Source organism: Salmo salar, chromosome ssa22, assembly GCF_905237065.1.
Source record: "Salmo salar chromosome ssa22, Ssal_v3.1, whole genome shotgun sequence".
Lineage (NCBI taxonomy): Eukaryota > Metazoa > Chordata > Actinopteri > Salmoniformes > Salmonidae > Salmo > Salmo salar.
Genome location: NC_059463.1, coordinates 10,350,154 through 10,368,947, shown reverse-complemented (window position 1 = coordinate 10,368,947; position 18,794 = coordinate 10,350,154). Strand labels below are relative to the sequence as shown.

The following is an 18,794-nucleotide window of genomic DNA, read 5'->3' as shown; positions in this document are numbered from 1 at the left end:
AATATGTACATGTAGGTAGAGTTATTAAAGTGACTATGCATAGATGATAACAATAGAGAGTAGCAGCGGTGTAAAAGGGGGAGCAATGCAAATAGTCTGGGTGGGTAGCCATTTGATTAGGTGTTCAGGAAGTCTTATGGCTTGGGGGTAGAAGCTGTTTAGAAGCATCTTGGACCTAGACTTGGTGCTCCGGTACCGCTTGCCGTGCGGTAGCAGAGAGAACAGTCTATGACTAGGGTGGCTGGAGTCCTTGACAATTTTTAGGGCCTTCCTCTGACACCGCCTGGTATAGAGGTCCTGGAAGGCAGGAAGCTTGGCCCCATTGATGTACTGGGCCGTTCGCACTACCCTCTGTAGTGCCTTGCGGTCGGAGGCAGAGCAGTTGCCATACCAGGCAGTGATGCCACCATGTCAGGATGCTCTTGATGGTGCAGCTGTAGAACCTTATGAGGAAGCCTAGTTGGGAATTCTTAGAGAATCCTTATCAGTTGAGAAGGGAAAGTTATGTTTGCTGTCCCTCATTGTTCCTGTGTAGGCTCCTTGATTTGAAGAATGTTTGGTTCCCTCTGTATCTCGTGTCCTGCGCCCACTCTGTCCTCCACTCACCAATGTCAACATGGCAGAATCTTCCCAAAGGGATGGGTACAGCTGTAGGTTCAATGAGACCACTAAAAGGAATACACATGCAATGCCCTCCCCAAATATGTTATTTTACAGACCAAAAAAAAAGCGTTCTGATTGGTTGAATTAATGTTGAATTCCAAATCGACTCCATGTTAGCCCAGGGATGGCTAACCCTCCTGGGCAGCTCCTGTAGGATTTTGTTTCAGTTTAACTTAAACACATGTTCATACTAATGATCTCGTCCTCAGGATTAGCTGGCGAGGTGTGCTATAATAGGACTAGAGCAAAAGCCTGGATAGGTTCGATTTAAGCAATCATTGATGAATCTTTTCTTCCGATAGGCTAGGTGAAATGTTCACCGTATTGCTCAACAAATCCAATTTCAGATCTCGATGAGTGCCTAGCGGGCAGGGCCTAGGCTTACATTTTGGCTATTGCCTGAATGAAATGAATACCTGAAATGTAAGCTAAAAAAGGACTTCTCTAATCTGAGCAACCGGTTCTCTTCACTAGCCATGGACTGTCCTGATCCAGTTCTCTGTGTTGTGTTGTTCCGCAGGAGTTCTATGAGCATGCAAAGAACCTATGGCAAGACGAGGGGGTGAAGGCTTGCTTCGAGAGATCCAATGAGTACCAGCTGATCGACTGTGCACAGTAGTAAGTACCCAGTCGTTGTCCCTCTGCGTAACGTGCTGTGTAACACATTCGTTGACACTTACTCGGAATTCATATCATCAATTCAAGACTCGAACTTGAGTACAGGTTTAGTATGCACGTTTTTTTTTCATTTGCAAACTTGTTGTATTTGTCCAGCTGACAATGGCAACCCCAATGCACAGTATGGCTGTTGTTGAGATTGTGTGTTACTGTAGCGTGGGTATTTATTTGTGTAGCTGTTGATTTGTGCACTTACGGTACAGGTTCATTGTGGCTGTGTTGGGAGAGGTTTTTACAGTAGAGTTTCCCCTTTCCTTCCTCCTCGGCTCCTAGCTTGTCATTTCTGGAATTCTTTCTTATCCGTCCTTTGATCTCTGTCAGGCCTGCCTCTGTTGTAAGTCATGCACTGGTCACATGAACCCAGAGGTCTTAGAAGGCAGATGCTCTTGGCGCGTTGCAGCAAGATGTGATTCTGGTTAGGGCCGGGTAATATATCGAATTGATTCGAGTCTTTTCTAATGTATGTTTCAGCACAATGTTCCAAATGCTTGTATCGCAAGAATCAAGGGTTTACTTTTCCCCCATTTTTTTTTTTATTAGTGTTTGTCTTTTTTGGTCTTTTCTCCTTCGCTTCTTCTGTGCTATGTGCACTTGTGCAACTTCCCACTCGCACACAGATACCAAGCCCCTCCCCCCTGCCACTCACAACAACAAAGAGACTAAATATCACTTCTTCCTCTCTGACAGCGAGCCGTTTCAACTCGCTATTTGCATTTGAGGTTTGGTCCAACATAAATCGTTCATGTCGACACGAAACACATTGAGACATTATTTCATTAATGGAGGAGGACTTAACCTTTGTAACGATACCCTTTTTATGTCTCAACTCCCAAAATGTAGAACAGCGCAGACCCTAGTAAGACGGGAGTATCGATGAACATTATTGTGGAAAATGAATGCTCAGTTTCTGCCGCACGCAGCGTTACAGTACCAGGTACCGCTAGCAGCATTTTAGCCACATACTGTTACGTGCTAGCTGTCTAGTCTGTGTTTTTATAAATGTGCAGATAGCATAAAAATAGGTATTTATATAAGGAGTTGGCAACTCGTTCTCATTCTGAGAAATAAGCATCATCTTATCCAGGTATGCCACTTGATTTCAACATCTAGACAAAGTGAACAGGCTAGGTTGTTCCATCAGTTGGAGACAGTCGAGAGGGTGCGTTTCTTAATTAACAGTTCAACTGTTCTACCTTGTCAACCAGCAAATAGCTCCAAGTTGGCTAGACTTTAAATATAAAAGATTAGCCTGGCTACACGCTAGCCTTGGGCTTGTGCTGGAGAGATTGTTTTTGAGACCTGTATTAATTTTCTATAATGCCTGCTACCAGAAGTTAGTCATTATTCGTGGATGTGCGTTGTGCACGGTTCTGGTTACATTTGTAACACAATTTGTTTATTTTCATAGACAGTCTTGAAAGCCAGATCAGTGATTATTGCAAAATAGCAGGTTAAACTATTTTTTATAAAATAATGTAGTTATTAGAGGGTCTTATGGTCGAAGGCTTGTATTTAGCCAAGGTGTAATTTTTCAAACCCTGAATTCATTTGATTATTCCCGACTGTTTGAAATGCAGTCTGTTGACCTTTTTAATTGTTCAACAAAGCTTATTTAGAGAAACGTAAAACAAAATTGAGATGTACAGTGCCTTCGGAAAGTATTCAGACCCCTTGACTTTTTCTACATTTTGTTAGGTTACAGCCTTATTCTAAAATGTTATTAAATTGTTTGTTTTTTTCATCATCAATCTACACACAATACCCCATAATGACAAAGCAAAAACTGGTTTGTAGAAATGGTTGTGTTGTCTTGGCTGTGTGCGTAGGGTCATTGTCCTGTTGGAAGGTGAACCTTCGTCCCTGTCTGAGGTTCTAAGCACTCTGGAGCAGGTTTTCATAAAGGATCTATCTGTACTTTGCTCCGCTCATCTTTGCCTTGATCCTGACTAGTCTCCCAGTCCCTGCCGCTGAAAAACATCCCCACAGCATGATGCTGCCACCACCATGCTTCACCGTATGGATGATGCCAGGTTTCCTCCAGACGTGACGCTTGGCATTCAGGCCAGAGAGTTCAATCTTGGTTTCATCAGACCACATAATCTTGTTTCTCATGGTCTGAGAGTCTTTAGGTGCCTTTTGGCAAACTCCAAGCGGGCTGTTATGTTTCTTTTACTGAGGAGGGCTTCCGTCTGGCCACTCTACCATAAAGGCCTGATTGTGGAGGGCTGCAGAGCTTGTTGTCCTTCTGGTAGGTTCTCCCTTCTCCACAGAGGAACTCTAGAGCTCTGTCAGTGTGACCATCAGGCTCTTCACCTCCCTGACCAAGGCCCTTCTCCCCCGATTGCTCAGTTCGGCCGGGCGGCCAGCTCTAGGAAGAGTCTTGGTTGTTCCAAACTTCTTCCATTTAAGAATGATGGAGGCCACTGTGTTCTTGGGGACCTTCAGTGTTGCAGAACATTTTTGGTACCATTCCCCAGATCTGTGCCTCGACACAATCCTGTCTCGGAGCTCTACGGACAATTCCTTTGACCCTGTGGCTTGGTTTTTGCACTGACATACATTGTCAACTGTGGGACCTTATATAGACAGGTGTGTGCCTGAGCTAAATTTCGAGTCTCATAGCAAAGGGTCTGAATACTTATGTAAATAAGGTATTTCTGTTTTTTATTTAAGACATTTTTCTTAACCTATTTTCGCTTTGTCATTATGGGGTATTGTGTGTAGATTGATGAGGAAATTGTTTTATTGAATCAATTTTAGAATAAGGCTGTAACGTAACAAAATGTAGAAAAAGTCAAGGGTCTGAATACTTTCCGAAGGCACTGTATATCGTCAATCGCCCGTAAGTTTGAAAAAAATCGAGATATGATTTTTAGGTCATATCGCCCAGCCCTAATTCTGGTTTGTTATTCTGTGCAACGGGATGGGACCCGCTCCTGGACCGTCAAACACAGGCAGGCAGACAGACAGTTTCGTGCAGGCTAAATGGAGACGTACAGAGAGAGGTCTTTCCTGAATTGCGGGGTAGGTATGTCAGCCCTCTCCTCCAGTCTCCCACACCCAGAAGCTCAGCAGCCCAGCCTGTGTTGTGGATCAGATGCTGGGCTGGGCTGGGTGGCCAGACCGGAAGTGCTCCCCTCCCCCCGCTGTATGCTTATGTAAACGGAGCAGCCGAGAAAGAGAGAGGGAGAGCTATTTTTAACTCAAGCTAGCTGCAGAAGGAGAAAGAATGAGCGTGTGTGTGTGTGTGTGTGTGTGTGTGTGTGTGTGTGTGTGTGTGTGTGTGTGTGTGTGTGTTGGGAAAAGAGAGACAACTTTAGCATCATTGATGAAGGTGTTGGCATGAAATGAAAATCTCTGTCTGAGTTGGTGAGGGAATGTCAAGGCCCTCCCTCTGTAGTGTTCCCCGCTCTCTGTGTGTGTGATAAGAACTCGGCTGAGGATGTTGAAATGGCAATGCGGCCTCAGTCAGATGGAGGCAGGCCCATGGAATACCTTCTTTTCTGGTATCGCCAGATTGTTTGGTTTTGATGTCTTCTTGGCTCTTTCTGTCACATATGTGGTTGTCTGTGTTGTTTTTAATTCCGGATGTTTTGTATCGCAATCATTTTAGCAATACCAGAGAGTGAATTATTCTTAGTTTACAGTGCAACATTTTGATTGTCCAAAAACACTGAAATATACTCCACTCTGTATTTATTTCACAACACCCATGGGATTGCATCGCGTGGCACATGTATCTGCATCATTTCATTTTATACCACATATATGATCACCCTCCTCTTATGTCAGTCACATGACTAGAAGTATTGAAATGGCTGTTGTTACAAGTGTTCCTTATTTGTGTAGTCAAAATGGGGTCATAATGTATTTCTGTAACTGAGCACCACATTTTAATTCCTCAACAATAGTGATACAACATGCTACGTTGCAGATTCTTGAGAGAGAACTTTTACCGGATCCCGTTATGAATTGGGATTCAATTTGGGGAGTGCCTTGAAAAGTTCCAACAGGAACATAAAGACGATACGGTAGTACAGATAGGAAACCAAAACAGAGACCCAAAGTAAAATGTCAGCCAATTTTGTTCTGTGGTTTAGACCTACCGAGAGCATGGTAAACCTGCATAAATCTCAGACCTACATGAATGTCACAAAAAAGGGTGTTTGAAATAAATTTCAATATAAAACAAATGGCTCTATCCATTAGGAGTTTTGCAGTCTTGTTTGATAATCCCTCAAAATGCATTTTCAATTGTTCGCTTTGGCATAAATTCTGTATTCCATACCCAAATTGATCAACTAGGCCTCATTTTTGCATTTGTAGCTCAGCTTTCCTGATAAGGTTTGCACCTAAAGTCGCTAGATAATTGGGCAAACAAGACTGGGAAGTGAAGTTGCAATGCCGCAGAGAGAGGTTGTTGAGCTGTTCCCCTCAGGCTGCTGTGGAGAGCTTTCTGTGGAAATGCTGAGGAAATGGAGCTGTGTGGAGCAGCCTAGCCGCTGTCCTATGTATCAGCTGAGCTATAGACCATTCGGTCTGGCCTGTCAATGCTCTCCACTTTTGACGCTACTATAATGTGGCGTAGGTTTCCCTCAAAGCCCACACTATCTTTACTCCTCTGAACACTTCTCTTGGTAAACTCTTTCTCTCCCATTCTCTCCGTCTCCAAGTTTGTAGTAGTATCTTTGCAGGGACAGAAAATGGCTGGGACTGAGTCACTGAGTCATCACATGAGGGAGGGAGGGGGGGAGAGCGAGAGGGAGGGAGGGAGGGAGGGAGGGAGGGAGGGAGGGAGGGAGGGAGGGAGGGAGGGAGGGAGGGAAAGGGACAAAGGTTTCACTGGAAACAGGGTTTGAGGAGAGTGTAGGAATGCTTTTCAAACTGAAAGCCCTGATTTTGTGTGTTCGTGTGGGTGCACACACTGCACAAAGCAGATATCAAATCATCCTTAAGTTATTGATCAAGCTGACTGCATTTCCAGCGTGAGAATAGGTAAACGGTTGTTGGTTCCAGCTGTATGGCTGTAACACTGTTGTGCGTCTCACAACTTTCCTAGTCTGCGTACGTAGCTAAGTTGTTGTGATTTCTGGAATGCTCTCCTGTTTAGAGCCTGTGTTGCCCCCTTTCCTTCCAGCATTCTGTTCTTCACAGCCCTTTTTGGGGAGGGCTCGCCCCCCTCCCTTTGCTGGCCTCTCTCCACCTTTCCCTCCCCCCCTCTTCTCTCCCTGCATTTCTTTCTCTCTCCTCCTCTTTTCTTTCTATGTCTGTCTCTCCCTCTCTCTGGCCCCACTCCAGTCACAGAAGATTTGGAGCTGATAGTCTATTTATAGCGCCTGTGGTTCTGTCACCATGACAACCAAGCTGGAGGCCAGGGCGCCAGGGAGCTATTTTTGGAGCAGCTCTGTAATGTCAGACACAGCCTTCTCTCTCTTTCCTCTCCTTCTGTCCCTCTCTATTCTGTGTCAGAGCGACTTCTGGATGTGTAGTGTAGCGTACCCAGTAAGCTAAATTATGTTGAAAAGACTTTTCCAGACGTTGACGTCAGGTGCATTTTAGGTGCTGAATGAAAGATGAAAAGACGTATTTTCCGGACATCGAAAATACATATTTTCCAGACGTTGAAAATGCGTATTTTCTGGATGTGGAAAATACATATTTTTTGGGATTAGCGGTACATTCTCAATGAACTACGCATTAAATCACAATAATAATTTTGCCAGCCTCAAACCCCTGTAAATCTAAGCCAGCGTTTCCCAAACTAGTTTTTGCTTTGGTTGCTGCTAGATCTGGTTGTAATAAACAGAGCGGTATTTGTTTTATTCCTTCAAATTGAACTGTTTAAGCTAAAAAACATTATGACCCCATCACTGAAAGACTCTCAGGAACACGTGTCTTCTGTTTCCTTCTACAGTGTTCACAAGCCTCTTTAGAACAGAGTGGACCAGACCAGGTACTAAATCAGAATTGGGGGGATAAAGAACACCATCAATGATGATTGTTTTTTTCTGCACAGAAGATCATCCAAAATCATTGTCTGATGATCTTCTAGACCTTTCTGATGCATTTCAGTCACTTCAAACCATACTTCCTTCAGATTGAAGTACTGTCAGACTGATTTTGTAACAGACTATCATAAGCCTAGTCTAAACTATAAACCAAGTCTCTAAAGCTCTTGGTTTGCGATATCTAGTAAGTTAACATGTGGAAATGTTTTAAGATGGTCATGGATTTTTTAGCTATTTGATTTAGAATTTTAGGACTTCTGTAGGTCTAACTAAAACATATTTTTTAAGTATTTGATAACATGTTGAATTCGGCGTTTAGTGGCATGCAACATGTTGGAAGTGCTTGCTGTGACTTGTAGTGCAGTCGTGGGCGGTTTGGATGCAGGCCAAAATGAATTGACAACCCAAATCATTACAAGAGCCAGTTTGAAATGTGTCATGAGCCGAGGGCATATCAAAGTTCCAGAGTGGGATCTCTGCTAGTTTAAAAGTTAAGACCCATTATATACGGAGAAATTGGCATAGTAGGCAGTGTAACCAACCACAGCCAACCTTTTAAGCCTGATGAACACAACGTGTTTTTAGCCCGATCTACAGGCTTCCGGTGCATTTTTCCAAGTCGTAGGAAATCTGAGCCAGCCTGGAGCAAAACGTAACGCCGCAGCCCGTAAAGAGTAAATACTTTATTGTACAGAATGTTTGTCAAATAGATTTTTTTTTTTTAAATCGACCTTAGTCTGTTCAAAAAAGGACTAAGTTGTTCCGATGATAATATCAACAAGAGGGCAAACATATCTTTATTAAAGACTTTGGTTGCAAGCAGGACTAAGGTACCTCCGACGTCATCTTTTAGGGAGCGGTAATGAGGTGACCAATAATGGCTGCAATTGAGATCAGCTGTGCGGGTGAATTTAGCGCGTATTGATGGTTTAACGAGACATCAGCTGGTGATGGTCGAGCGCCATCGATGGAGGCCCGTTGTTATTTCATTAAATTCCAATAGGCTACTGTTTGTGTTTCCCTGGCTGAGTTGATGAGCTGATTTCGGCCATCAGTTGATTGACAGCTGATTGAACAGCTGATTTCACCATCCCCTCTCCTGCAATTTGCGCCAACCCTGTCTCTTTAATCATGCGACAATGATTTGATCATTATCATTCAAGAATCGGGCACTTTTCTGCACCCATGTGTTAATGTTAAAATCCTCCCACTGCTAAATGGCATATTATTAGGCCTAGATTCATTATACTGTATTATCATTATATTATACAAGCTAATTATTATTTCTTAAAGGTACTTTTTAAGGAGTGAGGCAGTCCCAATTGTTGAGCTTTTATTGAAGAGATTGGACAGTGGGGGAGGGAGCGTCAAAGGGCAGTGGCCCGGGTTTGATCCCATGGCGACTCTGGCATATTTGTGCCGGGGTCAGCGACTGTAACCGCACAGGCACTGAGACCACTAATAATGTATTCCGCCTATTGCTTGATTTGAACATATGATAAAACAATTGATAAATATATCTACCCCTTACAGATGTGTCACTTTATTATAATCCACATAAGAATTCACACGGGTGGCGCAGTGGTCTAAGACACAGCATCGCTGTGCCACTAGAGATTTTGGGTTCGAGTCCCTGTCACAGCCGGCCATGACCGGGAGACCCATGGGGCGTAGCACAATTGTCCCAGCGTCGTCTGGGTTAGGAGAGGGTTTGGCCGGCAGGGATGTCCTTGTCCCAGGCTACAGTAGGCTATAGTTTAGGTGTAGTTAAGATCCAACATCTGTAGGGAAAAACTTCAACTTAAACCTGACTAACAGGTTGTTACATCAATATAATTTCAACGTAATCATCAGAACAATGTGTACGTTGAAATTGCGTTGGGAACTCCACGTAGAAACCTAACAAATAGTTTTCATCCTATATTCATCTATAGTGTGGCTGAAGTTAAGTTGAATTTCATATTTGATGAGACATATTTGATTTGACATTGTTTCAGCGTTGATGGTAAAATGGTTGTTTTGAATCAACGTCTTTGTTTCAACATCATGCCATCTTGATAGGCATATTGAAATCAAATGTGAAGCTGCAGTCCAACAATTCCTGCCTGAACGGTGACTCCTACTGGTATATGAGGGGTAATGCACTTCAGTGAGAACAAGTCTACCATCTAGGTGCCTACCTCTAAGTACCCTAGCAATACGCATGCCCCGCCCACCTGAGGATCTGTCTTTTTCATCCATCTTTTTCTTACATTGCGTTTGAGGGGTTGCAAAATCCACTTGTCACTTAAATCTCGCTGGACTGATTTGCTTTCTTTTTACTCCTGCGACTCTTTCATACTCTTGCTAGTGCCTGTTGTTTTTTTACCGTTAGCGTTAAGACTGCAAACATTTTTGTAATGACCTGTCAAACACACCCTGGTAAGGGCTGAAATGTGCTCAATGGGAGACATTGGCTTTCTGTTGAATCTATAAGAACGCTAAAGCTTAGTCTGGGTTTTAAATCGCCCAAAAAAAAAGAGAAGAAACATCACTTTATTTTGATATTTTTTGGTTGGAGGGGGGAATTGAAAAAGTAATCAATTAATACAGTTGAAATGTTTACAAATGAGATGCATTGAAATGAAAGCAACATATGCAAATACACCCAGTGTATTTATGCAAATTATTTAAAAGAATACCTGATACAGTAAGAAAATATATATTTATGAGTACATTCTAAGAAGTAAAAAAGTGAAATTTTATAATAAATGTAATACCTGAATTCCCACCAAAATCCCCAAATGTTTTGTCCGTGCCAGTAAACTGTTTTATGGGCTATAATTTGGTCAACATCTGTTGTATTAAAACAAATCTAAAAGTTTGGAGAATCTTCATCCATTGTCCAACTGTTGCATTCATAAGAATTGTTTTTAAAAGCTTTTAACAATTTTTGTGACTGTTGCTAATGTACCCTGCTTAGCTTTGGAAACAAGCTGCGTTCGATTCAGCTGGGCTATCATATCAATACATTTAGACATTGATCAGCTTCCATAATCATTTGCGTAGACTACCTAAATAACATTGACATCTGATTTGCCCCAAAGGACACCATCATTTCAATGTGAAGCTAGGTATACCATCATTCGTCCATGGTTGATTGGATCTTTTGAAGTTTTGAAGTAGTTACCATTAGCCCTATAAGTAGGATACCAAATTCATGATATTAATAATAAACTTTTACGTTTGGATATTGTCCTTTATAAGAAAAACCTTTGAATGAGTAGGTGTGTCCAAACTTTTGATTGGTACTATATATGCAGTGGGGGAAAAAAGTATTTGATCCCCTGCTGATTTTGTACGTTTGCCCACTTACAAAGAAATGATCAGTCTATAATTTTAATGGTAGGTTTATTTGAACAGTGAGAGACAGAATAACAACAAAAAAATCCAGAAAAACGCATGTCAAAAATGTTATAAAATGATTTGCATTTTAATGAGGGAAATAAGTATTTGACCCCTCTGCAAAACATGACTTAGTACTTGGTGGTAAAACCCTTGTTGGCAATCAGAGAGGTCAGACGTTTCTTGTAGTTGGCCACCAGGTTTGCACACATCTCAGGAGGGATTTTGTCCCACTCCTATTTGCAGATCTTCTCCAAGTCATTAAGGTTTCGAGGCTGGCGTTTGGCAACTCAAACCTTCAGCTCCCTCCACAGATTTTGTATGGGATTAAGGTCTGGAGACTGTCTAGGCCACTCCAGGACCTTAATGTGCTTCTCCTTGAGCCACTCCTTTGTTGCCTTGGCCGTGTGTTTTGGGTCATTGTCATGCTGGAATACCCATCCACGACCCATTTTCAATGCCCTGGCTGAGGGAAGGAGGTTCTCACCAAAGATTTGACGGTACATGGCCCCGTCAAATGATGCGGTGAAGTTGTCCTGTCCCCTTAGCAGAAAAACATCCCCAAAGCATAATGTTTCTATTTCCATGTTTGACGGTGGAGATGGTGTTCTTGGGGTCATAGGCAGCATTCCTCCTCCTCCAAACACGGTGAGTTGAGTTGATGCCAAAGAGCTCCATTTTGGTCTCATCTGACCACAACACTTTCACCAGTTGTCCTCTGAATCATTCAGATGTTCATTGTCAAACTTCAGACGGGCATGTATATGTATTCTTGAGCAGGGGGACCTTGCGGGCGCTGCAGGATTTCAGTCCTTCACGGCGTAGTGTGTTACCAATTGTTTTCTTGGTGACTATGGTCCCAGCTGACTTGAGATCATTGACAAGATCCTCCCGTGTAATTCTGGGCTGATTCCTCACCGTTCTCATGATCATTGCAACCCCACAAGGTGAGATCTTGCATGGAGCCCCAGGCCGAGGGATTTTTATTTATTTATTTATTTATTTCACCTTTATTTAACCAGGTAGGCAAGTTGAGAGCAAGGATATTGACAGATCTTTTGTGTTTCTTCCATTTGCGAATAATCACACCAAATGTTGTTACCTTCTCACCAAGCTGCTTGGCGATGGTCTTGTAGCCCATTCCAGCCTTGTGTAGGTCTACAATCTTGTCCCTGACATCCTTGGAGAGCTCTTTGGTCTTGGCCATGGTGGAGAGTTTGGAATCTGATTGATTGCGTCTGTGGACAGGTGTCTTTTTTACAGGTAACAAACTGAGATTAGGAGCACTCCCTTTAAGAGTGTGCTCCTAATCTCAGCTCGTTACCTGTATAAAAGACACATGGGAGCCAGAAATCTTTCTGATTGAGAGGGGGTCAAATAGTTATTTCCCTCATTAAAATGCAAATCATTTTTGACATGTGTTTTTCTCGAAATGTTTGTTATTATTCTGTCTCTCACTGTTCAAATAAACCTACCATTAAAATTATAGACTGATCCTTTCTTTATCAGTGGGCAAACGTACAAAATCAACAGGGGATCAAATACTTTTTTCCCCCACTGTGTGTGTGTGTGTGTGTATATATATATATATATATGTGTGTATGTATGTGTGTGTGTGTGTGTGTGTATGTATGTATGTATGTATGTATATATATGTGTATGTGTGTATAATGTGTGTATGTATATATATATATGTATATGTATGTACAGTGCCTTCAGACCCATTGACTTTTCCCAAATGTTCTTAGGTTACAGCCTTATTCTAAAATTGATTAAATATCTACACACAATACCCTATAATGACTAAGTGAAAAAAGAGGTTGACATTTTTGCTAGTTTATGTAAATAGGTTTGTATTTATTTATTTATTTAATACATTTTCAGACCCTTTGCTATGAGACTCAAAATTTAACTAAGGTGTATCCTGTTTCCATTGATCATCCTTGAGATGTTTCTACAACTTGTTTGGAGTCCACCTGTGGTAAATTCAATTGATTGGGCATGATTTGGAAAGGCACACACCTGTCTATATAAGGTCCCACAGTTGACAGTGCATGTCAGAGAAAAAAAAACAAGCCATGAGGTCGAAGGAATTGCCCGTAGAGCTCCGAGACAGGATTGTGTCAAAGGCACATATCTGGGGAAGGGTACCAGAAAATGTCTGCAGCATTGAAGGTCCCCAAGAACACAGTGGCCTCCATCATTCTTAAATGGAAGAAGTTTGGCACCACCAAGACTCTTCCTAGAGCTGGCCGCCCGGCTGGAACTGAGCAATCGGGGGAGAAGGGCCTTGGTCAGGGAGGTGACCAAGAACCCAATGGTCACTCTGACAGAGCTCCAGACTTCCTCTGTGGAGATGGGAGAACCATCCAGAAGGATAACCATCTCTGCAGTACTCCACCAATCAGGCCTTTATTGTAGAGTGGCCAGGAGGAAGCCACTCCTCAGTAAAATGTACATGAAAGCCCGCTTGGAGTTTGCCAAAAGGCACCTAAAAACTCTCAGACCATGAGAAACAAGATTCTCTGGTCTGATGATTGAACTCTTTGGCCTGAATGCAAAGCGTCACGTCTGGAGGAAACCTGGCACCATCCCTACGGTGAAGCATGGTGGTGGCAGCATCATGCTGTGGGGATGTTTTTCAGCGGCAGGGACTGGGAGACTAGTCAGGATCGAGACGACAAAGATGAATGGAGCAAAGTACAGAGAGATCCTTAATGAAAACCTGCTGCAGAGCACTCAGGACCTCAGACTCGGGCGAAGGTTCACCTTCCAACAGGACAACAAAGCACACAGCCAAGATAATGCAGGAGTGGCTTTGGGACAAGTCTCTGAATGTCCTTGAGTGGCCCAGCCGGAGCCCGGACTTGAACCCGATCGAACTTCTCTGGAGAGACCTGAAAATAGCTGTGCAGGGACGCTCCCCATCCAACCTGACAGAGCTTGAGATGATCTGCAGAGAAGTATGGGAGAAACTCCCCAAATACAGGGGTGCCAAGATTGTAGCGTCATACCCAAGACTCGAGGCTGTAATCGCTGCCAAAGGTGCTTCAACAAAGTACTGAGTAAAGGGTCTGAATACTCATGTAGATGTGATATAAGTTTGTTTTTTAAATACAATTTGTAAAAAAAAAAAAATTACGTTTTTGCTTTGTCATTATGGGGTATGGTGTGTAGATTGATAAGAGAAACAATAACTATTTCATCATTTTTAGAATAAGGCTGTAACCTAACAAACTGTGGAAAAAGTCAAGGGGTCTGAATACTTTCCGAATGCACTGTATAAAGACGATATCCTTGAAATACTTTTGAGATCACCAAATACAAATAATATATTCAGGACAAATGTCCATCTGCCACCAATATAACTACACCAGGTTAGTGTATCTACATGTAGCAGTGTGGGCTGAACTGTTACTGGGGCAACACTATTATTCAGTCTGACTACTGGGGAGGGTTATTATTGGACTAGCTCTATTAATAGGGAGAAATTCTAAAATTGACATGTGTATTTGGACTGGACCTGTGGACACATCAGAGCAGTTGTGGTATGAGACCAGCCTCACCACTCAGTCCCAAGAGGGAGGTGGTAGCTTGCTGGTTCTGCATGCGTGTGAGGATGTGTGTGTCTGTGTGAGAGAGAGTGAGCGTGTGTGTGTGTGTGTGTGCCTGCCTGTCTGTCTGCACAACCTCCTCTCTCTCTCTGTGTGTGACCTGCAGCCCTCCTGTCATATTTCACCCTAGTGTGTCACATTCCTGGTTATCTCAGGGTGGGGGGGTTACGTACCGGACAGGCAGCACACTGATTCTCCATGGTGGGGTACTGGACGTGAGGCGGGTTACCAGGCCTCCCTATTCCAATAGCAAGTCTCCCTGGAGATCGTCAATAATGCCCTGAATCACTGCACTTCACTGTGGAAATGAGCTGTTTTCCATTTATTTCACACTGCAATCATTGCGTTTGATTTGGACGACACAACACACAAGCCCGCTCTGATGTGTAGCATATGTCCATGGTGCGAGGTTAGGCTTGTCACACCATTCTAGCGAGACCCTCTGCCCAATTGACTGGACCAATGACGACAGTCCACACCAAGGGTCCACATGTAGAAAAAAGGGTGGGCCTCTTCCTTTCAGGATGGAGGAGGGGATCCGATTGGCCTCTGCTGGCTGACGACAAGTCACATCAGTCAGTCGTCTATAGACCATTAGCTCTCTAAATTCAGCATAAACATGTTTCATGGTTGAACTGTGTGCATCTAACATTTAAAGTCTTCCCCTCCCCCTCACTATTACTACTACAGCAGCTCCATTGACTACAGTGTCTGACAGAGCAAACGGCTGGTGACTCACACTGCAAGCCTCTGTGATCTTGCTGTGGAGGAAAAAAAGACACTCCCTCTGCTGGTCGTTTGTGGAAGTGTTCTCCATCTTTTTGCTTTACTGGTTGAGGACTGCAACCTCCCTCCCCTAGTCTTAGTCTGTCTGGTATGGAATTTACCAGAGGTGGAATGCCCACCAATGTCATCTTGAGAATGTGTATGGTCTGGTCAGTTTGACAGGCCTATTTATTGCCTTACCTCCTTACTCTTCTACATTTGCACACACTGTACATAGATTTTTCTATTGTGTTATTGACTGTACGTTTGTTTATCCCACGTGTAACTCTGTGTTGTTGTTTTTGTCGCACTGCTTTGCTTTATCTTGGCCAGGTCGCAGTTGTAAATGAGAACTTGTTCTCAACTGGCCTACCTGGTTAAATAAAGGTGAAATAAATAAATCAAATATATGGTGAAACATTGTGTGGTCGTGGTTGCCCCTCCATGTCTCCCCTGCAGCTGGCTGAACTCAGCCCTGAGTTCACAGACAGATAACAGGAATGTAATGGCTCAAATACAGCCATAACACGCATTGAGGTTTTGGTATTATACAACAGTTCTGGTTTGACCATTTCTGATGCTTGGTCATTTGGGGTACTGTGTGGAGTTTGGTCATCTGTAGCTCAGGAAAGAAGAATATTGTTATGTCGTGCAAATTAGTAATTTCTGCTACTTTCTATGCACATTATACTCTCTATATTTCCTGTTGTGTGTCCTTAGCTGTCAAGTGTGTAATCTATTCTGCTTCCGCCTTTTACAGCTTTTTAGACAAGATTGAAATTGTGAAGCAGAGTGACTACACGCCCACTGATCAGGACTTGTTGAGATGCAGAGTACTGACTTCAGGGATCTTCGAGACAAGATTCCAAGTGGACAAAGTCAATTTTCAGTGAGTTTGATGTGTCAGCCATTTTTCTTTTAAATGCAAGATTAACGTCAGTAAACTGTTGTTCCCTTTGTGTTACTTGTTATCAGTTGATCTACTGGGCTGTAAGTAACTCTGTCTTTTCTCCTCTCCCAGTATGTTTGATGTTGGAGGTCAGAGGGACGAACGTCGAAAGTGGATTCAGTGTTTTAATGGTAAGGCCTCCGTACTACCCAATACCATTGTATTTCTTCCCACCAATAAGTGTATAGCAAATGGCATGGGGATGCAGCCACCTTCACATCCATGAACATGTCCTGTATCATGTCTAACCCAGTGGTGATTCTCTCTCCTTGTCTGTCCCTCCAGATGTGACGGCCATTATATTCGTGGTGGCCAGCAGCAGCTACAACATGGTGATCCGGGAAGACAATCAGACCAACCGATTGCAGGAGGCCCTCAACCTCTTCAAGAACATCTGGAACAACAGGCAAGACCTCTCAATGCTCTCTCCCCCTTTCAGGCCTCTCCCCCTCTCTTTGCCCTCACAAAGCCATTCCTGTCCTTGACACACTGTATTGTTGTGTTAATCCCAGCCACAGCAGTTGCCGATATGGACATTTTTCCTTTTGTGCTCATTTAAAATGCAATGCGCCACAATAAAATGTGCTTTCTGGCCTTGGTCTATGATTTGTAGAACCATGGTGTGCTGTGTAAATGTATTAGTCATTGACTTGAATACGTCTACCTGAACTCACTTTGTTGTTGTTTCTCTCCTCAGGTGGCTACGGACCATTTCTGTCATCCTCTTCCTGAACAAACAGGACCTGCTAGCAGAGAAGGTGTTGGCAGGGAAATCTAAAATTGAAGAGTATTTCCCAGAGTTTGCACGCTACACTACGCCAGATGATGGTAAGGGAAATACAGTAATACTCTTGATCAACTCTCTACTGTAACTATTCAAGGCTGTCAAGATCAAGTTTTTTGTTGTTTTTGTTAATCTGTAAACGTAACAATTGTAATAATATAACTTAGAACCCTTTGGAACTTTTTGCGAAGTGACGGGCACAACACTTCTCTGGTGAAGAGTGAATCTTGTTGGCATGGATTATGTTACTGATGGAAATGAAAATGTCTAGTATACAGTGATCAGACATGATGATTATATCAATGATTTGGTTTATTTGTCCTTCTCAACCAGCAACACCAGAACCAGGGGAGGATCCTCGTGTCACAAGGGCAAAGTACTTCATACGTGATGAGTTTCTGGTACATGCCTTTAATGTCTGTTCACCTTTTTGTTTACCTTTTTGTGTGAGACTGTGTGTACCAATATGCACACAGCCCTATGTGGTTATGAATCCCTTCTCTTCTTTGTGGCCTTTTCAGAGGATCAGCACAGCCAGTGGAGACGGAAGGCACTATTGTTATCCCCATTTCACCTGCGCAGTGGACACTGAAAACATCCGGCGCGTCTTCAACGACTGCCGAGACATCATTCAGAGGATGCACTTACGACAATACGAGCTCTTGTGATGGGAGTGGGAGGAGAGACTCCCGGTGTACTGCCGGTGTTCTGCCTATCCTTGTCCAGTTATTCCCCTCGTCACTCAACCAACCCTCTCCTTCCATTCTGACAAACAAACACCTTCTCCTTGGGACACTGTGTTTCAAATAAAGAAAGTGACAGCAGACTCATAAACACAGTGCCGTTCCAGTAACAAGCCAGAACTGCGGAACTCTTCACTGCACTTTGATCCTGTGCTCAGGACTGCAATCCATGGCTCGTTCTCGATCTCTCTCAAACATACACACCACGTCCGCGCACACTCACACGTGCGGAAACCCTCTCTAATTTTCAGTCTCTCCCATTCATTCTTCTACTTGGAAAAATTCCCCTGCACACACTTGAGACAAGAACACACACAGACACACGCTTTTACCTTGTCCCACTGTTTTCAGCCTTGAAAAGCTAAAGTGCAGTGCCTGAGTTACTCTGGTGACGTCACAGTTCTCGAGAGATCCAGTATATGCATACGTGCCGAAGCAGGACCCAGGGAAGGAAACGATGGAGAAATTGAAAGGATGGAGGAAAGTAACGAATAAAGAGGCGGGTTGGGAGCATACTATGCCTGGGGATGGATTGAGTGTGACTCGGACACAAGACTGTCACATGACTTTTACTTCTGGAATCAATGAGGAGGAAAGGCAAAAACATACAATGCATTAATTCATGCAAACAGTAAACTTGATGCAGTGCAAAAAAATCCAAGCTATAGATATTTATATATATATTTCTCTCTCTCATATATATATATATATATATATAGAGATAGATATATATGTGTATATAGATATATATATTTCTCTCTCTCATATATATATATATATATGTGTATATAGATATATATATATGTATGTGTATATATATATATATATATATATATATAGATGTATATATGTGTGTATATATATAGATGTATATATGTGTGTATATATATAGATGTATATATGTGTGTATAGATATATATATATATATATATATATATATATATATATATATATATATATATATGTGTGTGTATATATATATATATATATATATATATGTGTGTGTGTATAGATATATATGTGTATATAGATATTTCTGTATATATGTATATGTGTGTGTACAGTACAAGTAAACAATTTGGACACACCTACTCATTCAAGGGTATAAGGGTAGAATAATAGTGAAGACAACAAAACTATGAAATAACACATCTGGAATCATGTAGTAACCAAAAAAGTGTTAAACAAATCCAAATATATTTTATA

The 18,794-nt window shown here is 42.5% G+C and overlaps 1 pseudogene; it reads left to right on the top strand.

Annotated features, from left to right (window-relative positions):
• LOC106582749 (guanine nucleotide-binding protein G(s) subunit alpha-like) overlaps window positions 1-18,295 on the top strand; it is a 45,485-nt pseudogene extending 27,190 nt beyond the window's left edge.
• The last annotated feature ends 499 nt before the right edge of the window (window positions 18,296-18,794 follow it).